The following is a 13,352-nucleotide window of genomic DNA, read 5'->3' as shown; positions in this document are numbered from 1 at the left end:
AAAACAACGCTTTGACCCAGGGAGATAGCGCCCTCTAGCGGCAGTGATGTCAGACTTCGGTACTCTATATAAGCACTGCAGTAAAAGAGCAGGTGTTTTTAGAGGTGTGTGTGTGGGGGGGGGAGACGACATTTATAGACCCCCCCCACCCCCCATCTACCCCTCAAGTGCCTCCCAGTCTGTAGCAGCATTTTTTGCACATCTGCTGCGTTCAACTAGAGGCTCAGCCTGGGCCTTAATTCCCACGGCGGGGGAGGACGCCCTCATGCTACATTTGATGGGTAATCGTGCGGGAGGGAGGGGCCGGGGGGGGGGGGCCGCGGGGGGCTGGGAGGACGCAGCCATATGCGATGTGGGGGAGCCATGGTAGCGCTACGCTAGTTTGGCACCACAGATCACCGTCGTCATCAGTTCTTTTAATGGGAAGCACCTGGAGCATCTGTACCAGTGCGGTGGAAAGTAACTAAGTACATTTACTCAAGTACTTCACTTGGGTTCAGTTTTTTTTTTACTTTACTTGAGTATTTAAATTTGTTTTGATACTTTGAAGTTATGCACCACTACATCTCGGAGGCAACTATTGTACTTTTTAGACCGCTACAAGTATTAATTTAAGTTACGAGTGACTATTTTTTATTACAAAACATAGCCTACATTAATCATGGCAAATAATCGGATCTGACGAGAGCTTGTCGATTTTTTTTTGTGCTGTTGAACAAAATTGAAATTTTAAGTGGGTAGGTCTGTTTCTGGGTTTATAAATACCAATAAAAAATGGAATCAATGAAAATTATTGTGACTAAATAATAACTATATTAACGACACAGGTTCTCGCCCCGCCATTTCCTGAATAACAGTATTGGACATACAAGGTTTCAAAATTATGTATATTCTTCCCCCTGCATATGAATCGCCCGCTGGGGATAATAACATTACAATTTTTTTCTTCTTAACCGAACAGAACAATTTGCTGAGTGTTGTGAACGCTCTTCAAAAGGGTCATTTGTCACCATGGCACCCGCACGACAATTTAAAACACAAATATTCCAAGGCACTTCTTCTTTTATTTCATAACGGTGTGTTTTGTAAAAAAAAAGAAAAGAAAGAAAAAGCTTTAAGTGCAGTTGGTGGCTGTTAAAGCGTAACACTCTGGGACGAGTTTAATTTGTCTGCTTTCACCTCCTGTTCTCTCACTCTGAAGGCATTCAGTGATGGAGGCAGAGCGTGGGAAACGGTGCCGTTATGTCACCACTTAAGGTGAGCAACTGTCTGCTCTCCTCCTCTGCGGAGAACACACAGTGTAGCGTAGGCAGCTGTTGGTGGAGAGAAACTAAGTAGTACATGTACACAAGTACTGTACTTTAAAGCTATAGGGGGGTCTACAACAGGGGGTCAGGGGACCCCTAGGGGGTCGATCTTCAGAGTTACAACCGGGGGGGGCCGCCAAATCTTTGTGTGATATAGGATCATACTTTTTTTTAGCATCCCTATTCTGAGGGGAACATTAGTAGCGCGAGGCGTTGTGAGCTTGTAGATCGGCCATTCTCGGCAAAATTTGGGTTTGGTGTAGAGGGAAAAAAGAGCAGACCAAATACTAGAGAAGACGGTCAAGTTGACTTAGTTAGTATTGCGGGTTTAAGTGGCTAAAGGTCTGAAAATACAATGTATTAAAGGTAGGGTAAGTGATTTGCTTTGGTTAAAATAAGTGTTAAATAGCTCTATATTCTGATAGTACTCATTGCTATAGAGTGTTTGTTCAGTATTAGGAGTCTCCTTGTCTCTCCACCTCTTTATTAAACAGAAAATGCATTTTCGTTTCAGTTTCAGTTTCATTTCCAATTTTATCCAACCAGGACAGAGAACTCAATAAGGATACAGATTAAACAAGTGGAATTGGAAGTGATGACACTAAGAAAAAAATTGGAACTGGAACACTATACAAATTAAGCTTAAAAATGGGTACTTTCTCCTGATTGGCTGAGATTTTGACACCTACCGAAAAATATATTTTCTGTTTATTAAAGAGCTGGAGAGACAGGGAGACATCTGTTACTGAAAAAAACACTCTATAGCAATGATTACTATCAGAATATAGTGCTTTAACCTTTTAACAAAATACTTTTTGTTTTAACCAAAAAATATCACTTACCCTACCTTTAATAGAAGGAGAAAAGGGAAAAAACGGCGGCAGTGAATGACACCTCCTTTCGATGGGAAATGTACATGTACTTCCCCTCATTGTGGCCTCCAGATAGATGCTTTTTTTTGTGGGGGGGGGGGGGGGGGCAATTTTGGACGAAACCAGTGATACACATCCTTGCAAATGCATTTGAAATTAAATAAAAATGTTACTTTTCAGGATTCCAATTAAAAAAATAGCAAAAATAAATTCAGGATTCCAATTCAAAAATAGCCAAAAAATAGCAGATCTACAAGTTTTCAGCTATTTTTGCTACTTGTGTGTGACATAGAACAGTATTAATTTACGAAAAAAGTTCAAATATGGCGATGAGAGGTGTCTGCTCGACAGTATGCAATGCGGCCCTGTGGAGTGAGTGTGGAAATATATATATAGTGGCCCTCTCCATCATCAAAGTTGCATCACCCCTGGCCCAGGGACGTCACTGGCTCTCAGAAGGCGGGGGGATGGACTTTCGGTGGACTTTACCCCATATTTTATATATATTTACTTTGGCTATTAAAAAATAGCAGATATACAAGCTCATAGCGCGGCACCGAGTGCCGCGCTATGAACTTGTAGATCTGCTATTTTTGAAAAATCGTGAAACACATTAAGTAACTGTCAAATGTAAACACATTTTGTATTTTCAAAATTTTGCGTTTGTTTGGCGGATTTTTTTCGTTTTTTTTCGTGTTTTGGTTACTTTATTTCGGTTTTAGGGTTAGGTTATTTAATTCATATTTTTTGCCTGATTTTACCGATTTATTATTAAAAAAAAAACATTTATATTTTTTATTTTTTTTCAAAAAGTGGGGGGTATGAAATCACGGATCTGTGAGAGTGAGGGCGTCGCGTCGTACGCACAGTGAATGGCCGTGACGCCCCTGGGCCTGGCCTACGCTGTACACTACAGTGTGTGTTCTCCCCACATCAGAGGAGAGCAGACAGTTGCTCACCTTAAGTGGTGACATAACGGCACCGTTTCCCACGCTCTGCGTCCATCACTGAATGCCTTCAGAGTGAGAGAACAGGAGGTGAAACCAGACAAATTAAACTCGTCCCTGAATGGTACGCTTTAACTCATTCCCTGCCTAGAACGACTAAAACGACTTCTGTCCCTTAAAGTAATACTAGGTAACGTTTTCAACAAAACTAAAGTTAAATTGTTAAATCTTTTGTGAGTGGCAAAAGTTTCACAACGCCCACTCCATGAATTTCACCCCCGGAAGCCTTTTATTTATATATTTTGTATTGAACGCTGTCGGGGAGGGACTTTCCCGGGAAAATGACGTCATCTGGCCAGAAAACGGAACTACCGCAACGGTTTCCTGTTTGGCCATGAACTACCGCGCTAATAACAAAAAGGAACCTCACGCTGATTTTAAGAGAATGTAGGATTGGAAGATCGAAAAAGGACAGAAAAAGAAAGCACAGCTCATGGTAACTAATGCTCCACTGGCTAAGAGAAACGATCCGCAGAAAGTATAAAACTATTAAAAGATCGCTTTTTGAAACGCTTCCGGCTTCCGGTGAAAACAAATGGAATTCTGGGTAATCGAGGACTACGGAAATTGTTTGCAGTGACGGTAGTGACCAGCAGAGGTTGCTAAAAATCGTTATTTGTGAATCTGCATTGTACAACTTTAAGCCCTGTCTGCCAAGAACGACTAAAACGACTTTAAATTGTTTCATTTTTTTTCTATCGTTTTTTTTTGTATTATTTGACCCAAAGACCAAGGAGATATGATTTTTTGAAGATCTAGACTCCCATCCACTTCCTTGTTAACTTAAAACTTAAAACATTTGTATCTCAGCTCCTGAATACTTTTTTTTTTCAATGAAAAATCTCTGGCAGTGGGCAAACGCAAAAAAAAAAAAGTTCTGGCAGTGAATGAGTTAACAGCCACCAACTGCACTTAAAGCTTTTTTTTTTTTTTTAAACAAAACACATTGTTATGTAATGCAAATCTTGGAATATTTTTGTTTTTAAGCGAACATTTGTACCTGTCAAATGTCTTCATTTTTCTGAAAAACTATTGTTGCCATATCAGTGGTAATCAAAATGTTTCATGTCAAGGACCACCCGAAATGTTTTTGGCCCCCGATCCCCTTCAAAATATGTTGTTCCAGGGACCCCCCCCCCCCCCCCCCCCCCAGAAGCAAAGAGTTGAGTTAAGAGAGAGAGAAACTTTCGGGGACAGAGCCTTCAGTGTGGCAGCCCCCACCCTGTGGAACTCCATCCCAATAGGGATTCGCCATTGCTCCAACACTGGACTCTTTTAAATCTGCCTTGAAAAGATACCTATTCTCTCAGGCTTATGGCATAATAGTTGTTTGTTGTATGTTTGTTCATTTGTCTGTTGGTTGTTCATTGTTCTGATGTAAAGCGTCCTTGGGTTTATGAAAGGCGCTATATAAATTCAAGCTATTACTATTATTATTATTAAAAATGTTGTTTAAAGTTGGCGAAAGGGCCTACTCTGTGTGGAGTTTGCATGTTCTCCCCGTGTCTCCTAGGGTAGTTAATACCCTCACAAAAACATGTAGTAATCCTGGTCGCTATACCGCCTCCCCCATGACAGCCGGGGCGCCTGATGGAGGGGAAGGGAACTGGTTGGAATAACGTGTTCCTTCCACGCGCTACGTCCAACCAGGGAAACTCCCCCCTGTCGGGTGACAAGAAGGTCAGTTGGCTCTCATGCATTGAAGGATGCATGAGCTCGGCCCTGGCCTCCCTACTGTTGGGGACTGGTGTAGTGCTGGTGTAGGGCTGGTGTAGGGCTGGTGTAGCGCCCAGGATCACTTAGGAAATTGGCACGGGTGAAAAAAAATGGGTTAAAAAAATCGCGGGATACAAAATTTAAAAAATAAAAAATGTTGTTTAAAAATATATATATATTCAAAGATTTGCACAAATGTTCAAGACTTTGCACTGGCTCACACACTGCCATTGACGAGTTGTCGGAGTGTGTGGTGTTTTCAATGGTGTTTTCAATGGTATTACACTAGAGGGCGCTGTTCGCCAACCTATGAGTGATCCCTATGACTTCTGGAGAACAGTAGACCATTCTAATGTAATAAAAGCCATTTTCTCAGCTTTCTGTTGCAAGCCACATTCAACTGCCCCACAACTACTATGGAATGCATAGGCGATGTTTGCCTCTGCCACCAGGGGGGGGGCAAAGAAAATATATGAACATATAGGTTTTTTAAATAATACATGTTTATCATATATGTGACATATACGGAATTGGCCGCCTGCATGTTTATCGCTATACTGCATTATGTACATATATATCTATATATCCATATATGTGGCATATAATGGAAATAGACAAGACATATGTTTCCTATATATCCACATATATGCACATATATGAACCTGAATGGCATATATGCAGCATATATTCTGTATATACTTGCCATGTATTGGCAAAAAATATATATACCAAAAAAAAGTAAAACATAGAAATCGGCCGGCCACCGGGGGGGGGGGGGGGATTTCCCCCCAGGCCCCCCCATAAAAATGCCTATGATGGAATGGATTATCGCGGGGTTTTCTCAGATTCCGTGAGACTCGGCTACGTTCTATTAAAGCGATCAGACGAGTGGATCTTTGTGAAAACATAGATGATGTTTAACTCTGGCAGTCAATGAGTTAATGGGTTATAAGATAAAACCCCCCTGAGCGTGGGTTCGTCAGCACTTCAGGCTGACCCGCCGTCTGCCCTTCCACACAGAAGAAGACACGGTGGCATTTGAGCATCCATGTTCCGTACGCCTCCCCCCAAGGTCACAGGTCACAGTGTTGAAAGCCAGACAGAGACAGTTACAGTACTTGAGCACACAGAGCTCATGTCAGCCGAGAGAGAGAGAGAGAGAGAGAGAGAGAGAGAGAGAGAGAGAGAGAGAGAGAGAGAGAGAGAGAGAGAGAGAGAGAGAGAGAGAGAGAGCGAGCTGTGAGTGGTGACTAACAGTTAGTGGTAACTTAGAGAGAGGGTCAAGAGGGCATTTGTCTGGCCGACGTACTTAAAATCATTATGTCATGTTCCTTTTCTCATGCATTAACACACACACACACACACACACACACACACACACACACACACACACACACACACACACACACACACACACACACACACACACACACACACACACACACACACACACACACACACACACACACACAGTATGACAATAGAGAAGGATTACTTCAGTCGGCGCTGAGCTGAAATCCATAACTTTTTCTATTGAATAAAATGTTATTTTGGCCAATCTGTACGGAGTATGTTGTATTGTAATACAATATGACTTTGATTGCTGCCTGAGGAAGAGTTCTCCTCTCTTCTCTGCCTCTCTGTAAGGTTTTGAGCCAGTTGTTTCTTCCTTTGACCTTGAAATAATTAAGGTCCTTATACCATTGGTTCTCAAAGTGGGGTCCGGGGACCCCCAGGGGTCCTTGAGGGAGTTCCAGGGGAAGTTCCCCAGCTAAATGATAGATAGTTAGGAACCAAATGGACCCTTATGGCGAAGATTGCTTCTGGGATTTTATTAAAAAATGTTTAATTTATGTTGCTATAATATCAGTGCTTCTCAAACTTGTTTCATGTCAAGGGCCCTCAAAATGATATGCATTTGTCTGTGGACCCCTATCTCTAAATATGTTGTTCCATGGACCCCCAGAAGCAAAGATTTGAGTCAAATGGGTCAAATTCTCAGGATTTTTCAAAAATAGCAGATCTACAAGCTCATAGCGTGCTTGTAGATCTGCTATTTTTGAATGCCAAAGTATAAAATAATGGTTTAAGTGGTTACACAAGAATGGGTTTGAATGGGTTAAACAAATTATTAGTGCATCCACTTGCTTCCAATAAACCCTGTGTGGTCCGTATACATCAAACAGCCTCCAAACAATAACATTCTAATCTGTTGGGGAGTTGCATTATAGACAAATTAAATTAGGATTCATAAGGTGTAAAACATAATTCAAAGTCACAAGCTATAAATCATATTGAGCAAATTCACTCAATCATTATTAAACAAACAAACAAACAAACAAACTCACTGGCGTGTAGCAGCGTGGAATCAAACAAAAAGGCCAAATATACCGTATGACCTGAGCTCTCTCTTGATACTTTTACTTAAGTAAAACATATGAGTACTTCTTCCATCGCTGCTAAATCAGTGGTTATTTTCCATGTCGAGGACCCCCAACTTAATATTGGTTAATCCACGGACCCCCTCCCCCAGAGAAGATTTGTGTTGTGAAAAGTAGACGCATTGTGAGCTTGTCGATCGTCAATATTTGAATAGGCAATGTACAAGTGGTTAAACTGATTTTCATGGGGACCCCCTCAAGGACTCCTGGGGTTCCACTACACAGCCATTGTCATTTAAGCGAGAAATGTGTGCAGACAAAAACTGATGCACACAGTGTGCAGACACAACACTGATGCATGAATTGCAACGTTGGCTGTGCAAATCGGTGTCGTTATGAATGATATCAACGGTTTGTGTGACATCATCATACCGGCGCTCTGGTCAGCATGAATAAGACGTGAAGCTGTCTTTAAACATCACAGAGGGACCAGGCACATCTAGAGACTTTGACCACTATAGGGGAGAAAGTAGAGTGACGGAGAATACATAAGGACAGAATCGGCCAGTCCCCGAGGGCCCTACAGTGGCTTTAACGATTAACCAATCTTCCAAGACTCAAAGTCTACTTGTTCTGGGAGTCCATACGCCTTCACATCTCAGGTCTTCCTCCCAGAACATGAAAAGAAGTCGCAACGACCTTTACTGTCAGTGTCAAATGATGAGGAACGGAGAGACGAACCCCTCCTCATCTTCCTGTGAGGAAATCACCAGCTCTCTAACCAGCCAGAAACAAGGAGACACAGACCAACCAAGATCTTACCAGGACTTTAACTCGGCCAGTAGACGTAAAGATGACTCACGCATGAACCACGCATGTAAACAGTGTGACAAAACTTTCACCCAGTTAGCATTCCTGAAGAGACACCAGCGTATCCACACTGGGGAAAAACCTTTCCACTGTAAACGGTGTGAAAAGAGTTTCGGGCAGATGAGTCACCTGAAGACACACCAGAGTGTCCACACAGGAGAAAGACCTTTCCACTGTAGATGGTGTGACAAGAGTTTCGGACGGATTAGTCACCTGAAGACACACCAGAGTGTCCACACAGGAGAAACACCTTACCACTGTAAGCAGTGCGGGAAGGGTTTCAGTCGGTTATGTCATCTGAAGGCACACCAGAGGGTCCACACGGGGTCCACACGGGGAGAAAGACCTTTCCACTGTCAACAGTGCGACAAGAGTTTCAGCCAGAGTGGTCACCTGAATACACACCAGCGTGTCCACACTGGAGAAACACCTTACCACTGTAAGCAGTGCGAGAAAGGTTTCAATCGGTTATGTAATCTGAGGACACACCAGCGTGTCCACACTGGAGAAAAACCTTTCCACTGTAAACAATGTGCCAGGAATTTCAGTGAGTTAAATAAGCTGAAGAAACACCTGCGTGTCCACACTGGAGAAAAACCTTACCACTGTAAACAATGTGCCAAGAATTTCAGTGAGTTACGTACCCTGAAGAAACACCTGCGTGTCCACACTGGAGAACTAGAAAAAGCTCTCCTCGGAGGTTAGTGTGGGCCAGCAAAGTTCGGAATTCGCCCAATCAGGCTGGAATGTGAAAAATCGGACGGATCCCTCTCGATCACTTGACTAAAGAGATAATATGTACCGATTTGCGTGATGTGTAGGAGTAGTATTAAACAAATTGTTTAGCAAAAATTGGCCTCCTGGTGGCGCTATAAAAGGGCACTGTAGAAAGGGTGGCATGTGTTCCTCAACGTAGTGCGAATGTGCGTGCAAAGTTTCACTGCAATCGGACGCTGCGTTCATGATTTGCGGATTTTTGTTCAAAACAGGGCACTCCTGCCAACTTTAGATGTCAATCTTATCCAATCAGGATGGAAAATGAAAAATCAAACAGATCCGTCTTGATCACATGACTATAGAGATCATGTGTACCGATGTGAGTGAAATGTTGAGAAAGTTTGAAGGAGTAATATCCAAAAATTTGTTTTACAAAAGTCGGCCTCCTGGTGGCGCTATAAAAGGCAGATGTGAAAAATGCTGGGCAAAGGTTTTTCCTCGGCCTCTAGGTATTACGCATACAACGTTTTCACAACAGCACTGGGAACACCAACAACCAGGCTGCTGAGGACTAAAATAGGGATGCCAGGGTTATTGTGGTGAACATACATTTTAATTAAAAAAATATATATCTTGATTTATTGATTGAATACTTTATTAGTCAGAAATGTGAACAGCACGTTTTTTTTTTTTAAAGCGGCCGGCCTGGTTCGGCCTGGACCACACATTTCCCAGTGGTCAGCACGTCCCTGCTCGCAACATACACCCTCTCCCAGGTGACCCAGCCGGGGTTGATCAAGCCCCGACTTACGTCCCAGTAGCTGCCCATGCACGGTCAGTCCTCTTAGGGAAAGACAGGGTCCCCTCAGTACGCTTCTACGGAACTACTCTGCCGGACCGGGGGAGGCTCTGGCACGTGGATGGACTAGCCTCTGTGGATGGACTAGCCTCTGTGGATGGACTAGGCTCTGTGGATGGCCTCCTGTCCGGGCCCCTCCTTCCTCTCACCAGGTCCAGGACCTGAGCGCTGCACCAGACTCCCCCCGTTCCAAACATTTCAATCCGGCGTGATGGTGTCTTAGGCCGTGGTGGTACTGCAGGCTCCACTTGTGGCTTGCCTGAAAGGCCCTCCTTAAAGGCCTCACCGTGGGTTTGTTGGCCTTCTTCCTCACGGAAGACACAGGCTGGGGCCCATACTGCTCCTGGGTGCTGTCTACATCCGGCTGTCACCCGTCTCTCAAATGGTCTTAATGAACGAACAAATTAAATGATCATCTAACAATGATCTGAAAACTTTAGTTACTAGAAAATCTATAGATTAGGATTATTACAAAACTCAACCCTATTTTTTTTTTTTTGTATTGAATATTTTATTAGGCAAAAAATGTAAAACAGCACAGTTACATTTAAAATACTTTGTCTAACAGGTCCGTTCATAAAAGTCCTTGCGGACTTGTTTCCAATGAGGGCCTTGGTATTCAATTCATAGGCTATATATATATTTCGTTGGAAATAGCCGATCTACAAGCTCACAATGTGTCGCATCTTGTAGATCTGCTATTTTTAAAAAGATTTGTATACATTTTAAGTGTTTGAAAACTTGTGAAATGGGACATTCTGCAAAATGAATACTTTCTACTTTTGATACTTAAAGTGCATTTTGATACCAATACCTTTGTACTTTTACTCAAGTAAATTTTGTATTCCGGACTTTTACTTGTAATTCATACTGTTTTTCTATATTGCAGTATTGATACTTTTACTTAAGTAAAATACTTTTTCCACCACTGCTTAAATTAGCTATTGTAAGTCACTCTGGATAAAGAGCGTCTGCTTTTGAACAGGCTGGCTGTATAATGTAATGGACTTCCGACCATTGCATTCCATAATACATCTCCTGCCATTTTCTCTCTTCTTGCAGGGGAATGGCAGGAAACAGAAACTTGTTCTTATAAAAAAAGGAGTGTTGTTTGTTTTTGTGTCCGTTTATATGTCCCAGTGGCCGTCCTCCAGGGAAAGTCACTGTGGTTTTTCCCTTGATGCTCGGTTTGTCCCGGTAACCATAGAGGGGAAAAAATGCACCAACGGTACCAGAGCTGACCGCTGGCACGCCCACTCTGTCTGGATTCCACTGCAAACCACCTCAAACCACACAGAGCCAGTCAACACACGGCTGTGACTGCATGTCTCACGTGCGCGCGAGTGTGTGTGTGTGTGTGTGTGTGTGTGTGTGTGTGTGTGTGTGTGTGTCTGAATGGGTGAACGTAATACACGTTGTGAAGTGCCTTGGATAAAAGGCACAATATAAATGCAGTCAATTTTAAAAGCCCCATTTACACAGCCAGTCAACACGGTGACTGCATGTCCACACAGGGTCGCTATAGCTGCCACACACACACACACACACACACACACACACACACACACACACACACACACACACACACACACACACACACACACACACACACACACACACACACACACAATATAGGGGACAGGCGTGTAAACAAAATGAGAGAGTACGTCAAATCCATGTCACGTTTCAAATTGAAATGTTGAACTGAATGAGGAGGACACATGATGAGACATCTAGTGGGACCCCCATGGCTGCATGGTCCATACATAAAACATGATGTTTGTACATCTCTATATTCCTCCCTCCCTCATACACACACACACACACTCACCCCCCCCCCACACACACAGTACTAAGCCCCCTGACATCTGTCGCTGCAGCTCAGTGGCTCGCATCCAAGGCAGCGGTTTGAACTGCAGCCATCGACCATGTGGACACACACACACACACACACACACACACACACACACACACACACACACACACACACACACACACACACACACACACACACACACACACACACACACACACACACACACACACACACACACACACACACACAGTAGCCTCTCTATTAGCGGCTCTATTTTATGTACGGGCGAGCGAGGGGGTGGCGAATGGCACTAAACTTGAGGTAACTCATGCTGGCAAGAGGCATAATGCGCTGTATTTCATTGAGGCCCACACATCCCCCCTCCCTCTCCCCCCTCCCTCCCCCTCAGAGCCCACCACACAGCCGGGGGTATAGTAATGGCTTGACAAATCAAAGCTGTCAGAATGGCCACACTTTGCCTGTTCCTCCCCCCCCCCCACAGGTATATAGAGATATACGGCCACAGCTCCACAGACTTGCACATGCAGCAAGCAGCTATAGTGGTGGGAAAAAAAGGTTCATTTCAGTGAACGAACGATTTCGTTCACGGCAACGATTCGTTCAAACGATTCGTTCGCGTTCTCGTTCAGTAGCGCTATTTTCTAGCGTTCAAAATGTACTCGAGTAAAAGTACAAAAGTATTGGCATCAAAATATAGTTAAAGTACCAAAAGTAAAAGTACTAACATATTTGAAAATAGACGATCTACAAGCTCACAACGCGTCGCATCGCAACGCGTTGTGAGCTTGTAGATCGGCTATTTTCAAATAGCCTATGTATAAAATAGGGCTGAAGTGGTTAATGTATGTTTTATAATGTGTGTAAAACACCATCGCGGGAGGGTTTTTTTTTTTACGTCGCGCGTGAACGTAACAGTTTCAGAAAGTGAACGAGCTCGTTCACGTTCGCGGCAAATGAACTAGTTCTTTTGAACGAATCGATCATGAACGACACATCACTACAAGCAGCAAGCTTGCAGCAGCTCTGGGGGAATTAGGCTTCTACTGTGTTATACTGTCTGTGGGCCCGAGGAGAGCCAGAGGAACCACATATCAGTGATTTGTTCATTAGGCGATGGAAACTGCTTGGTTTCAGGAAAAACGCTAACAACGGCGTGTTTGTCGTCGTCTCCTTAATGGAACGGGATATAGAGATCTAGTATTCCCGTGAATATAGCCAATTGTGTTATAGGCTAGCACACCTGCTCATACTCCCCAAGAGCATCTGCAGGCATGATATAGGTGTGACAAATGTCTTGTCTCGTCTTGCCTTGAATGTTATGGATTATTTGGGGTGTGTGTGTGTGTGCGTGAGCGTGTGCGTGAGCGTGTGCGTGTGCGTGTTTGTGCGTGCGTGCGTGCGTGTGTGTGTGTGTTGGTGTGGGTGGTTTATGAGGACATTTTACCTACCAGCATGAGGACACCACCGGATCATAAGCACACCTCGACATGTCCTCATAATTCAAACACTGCAGCGGCAGCACCACTTTAAGCTGCTCCCTCTTTTTTTCAACACTAGTCCATACCCGGTCGACGCATCCGTGGGGGGGATATGCAGACATGATCTGGCAACCCGGGAGGCAGTTCGTCCCATAGCTGGGGTAGCCCCGTAACCATTCTTTTACACAAAAACGCTAATAAATAGCTGAGATTTGGTGATATCGCAAAAACGGGCCTCGTAGTTCCATGCATGGTAATGGTCAATTATCTGTGTGCAAATTCAGATCAATTGCTCCAGCCACTGAGGA

This window comes from Gymnoscopelus braueri, assembly GCF_963280865.1.
Source record: "Gymnoscopelus braueri genome assembly, chromosome: 13".
In the NCBI taxonomy this organism is placed as follows: Eukaryota; Metazoa; Chordata; class Actinopteri; order Myctophiformes; family Myctophidae; genus Gymnoscopelus; species Gymnoscopelus braueri.
Note: the sequence above shows the minus strand (reverse complement) of the source record.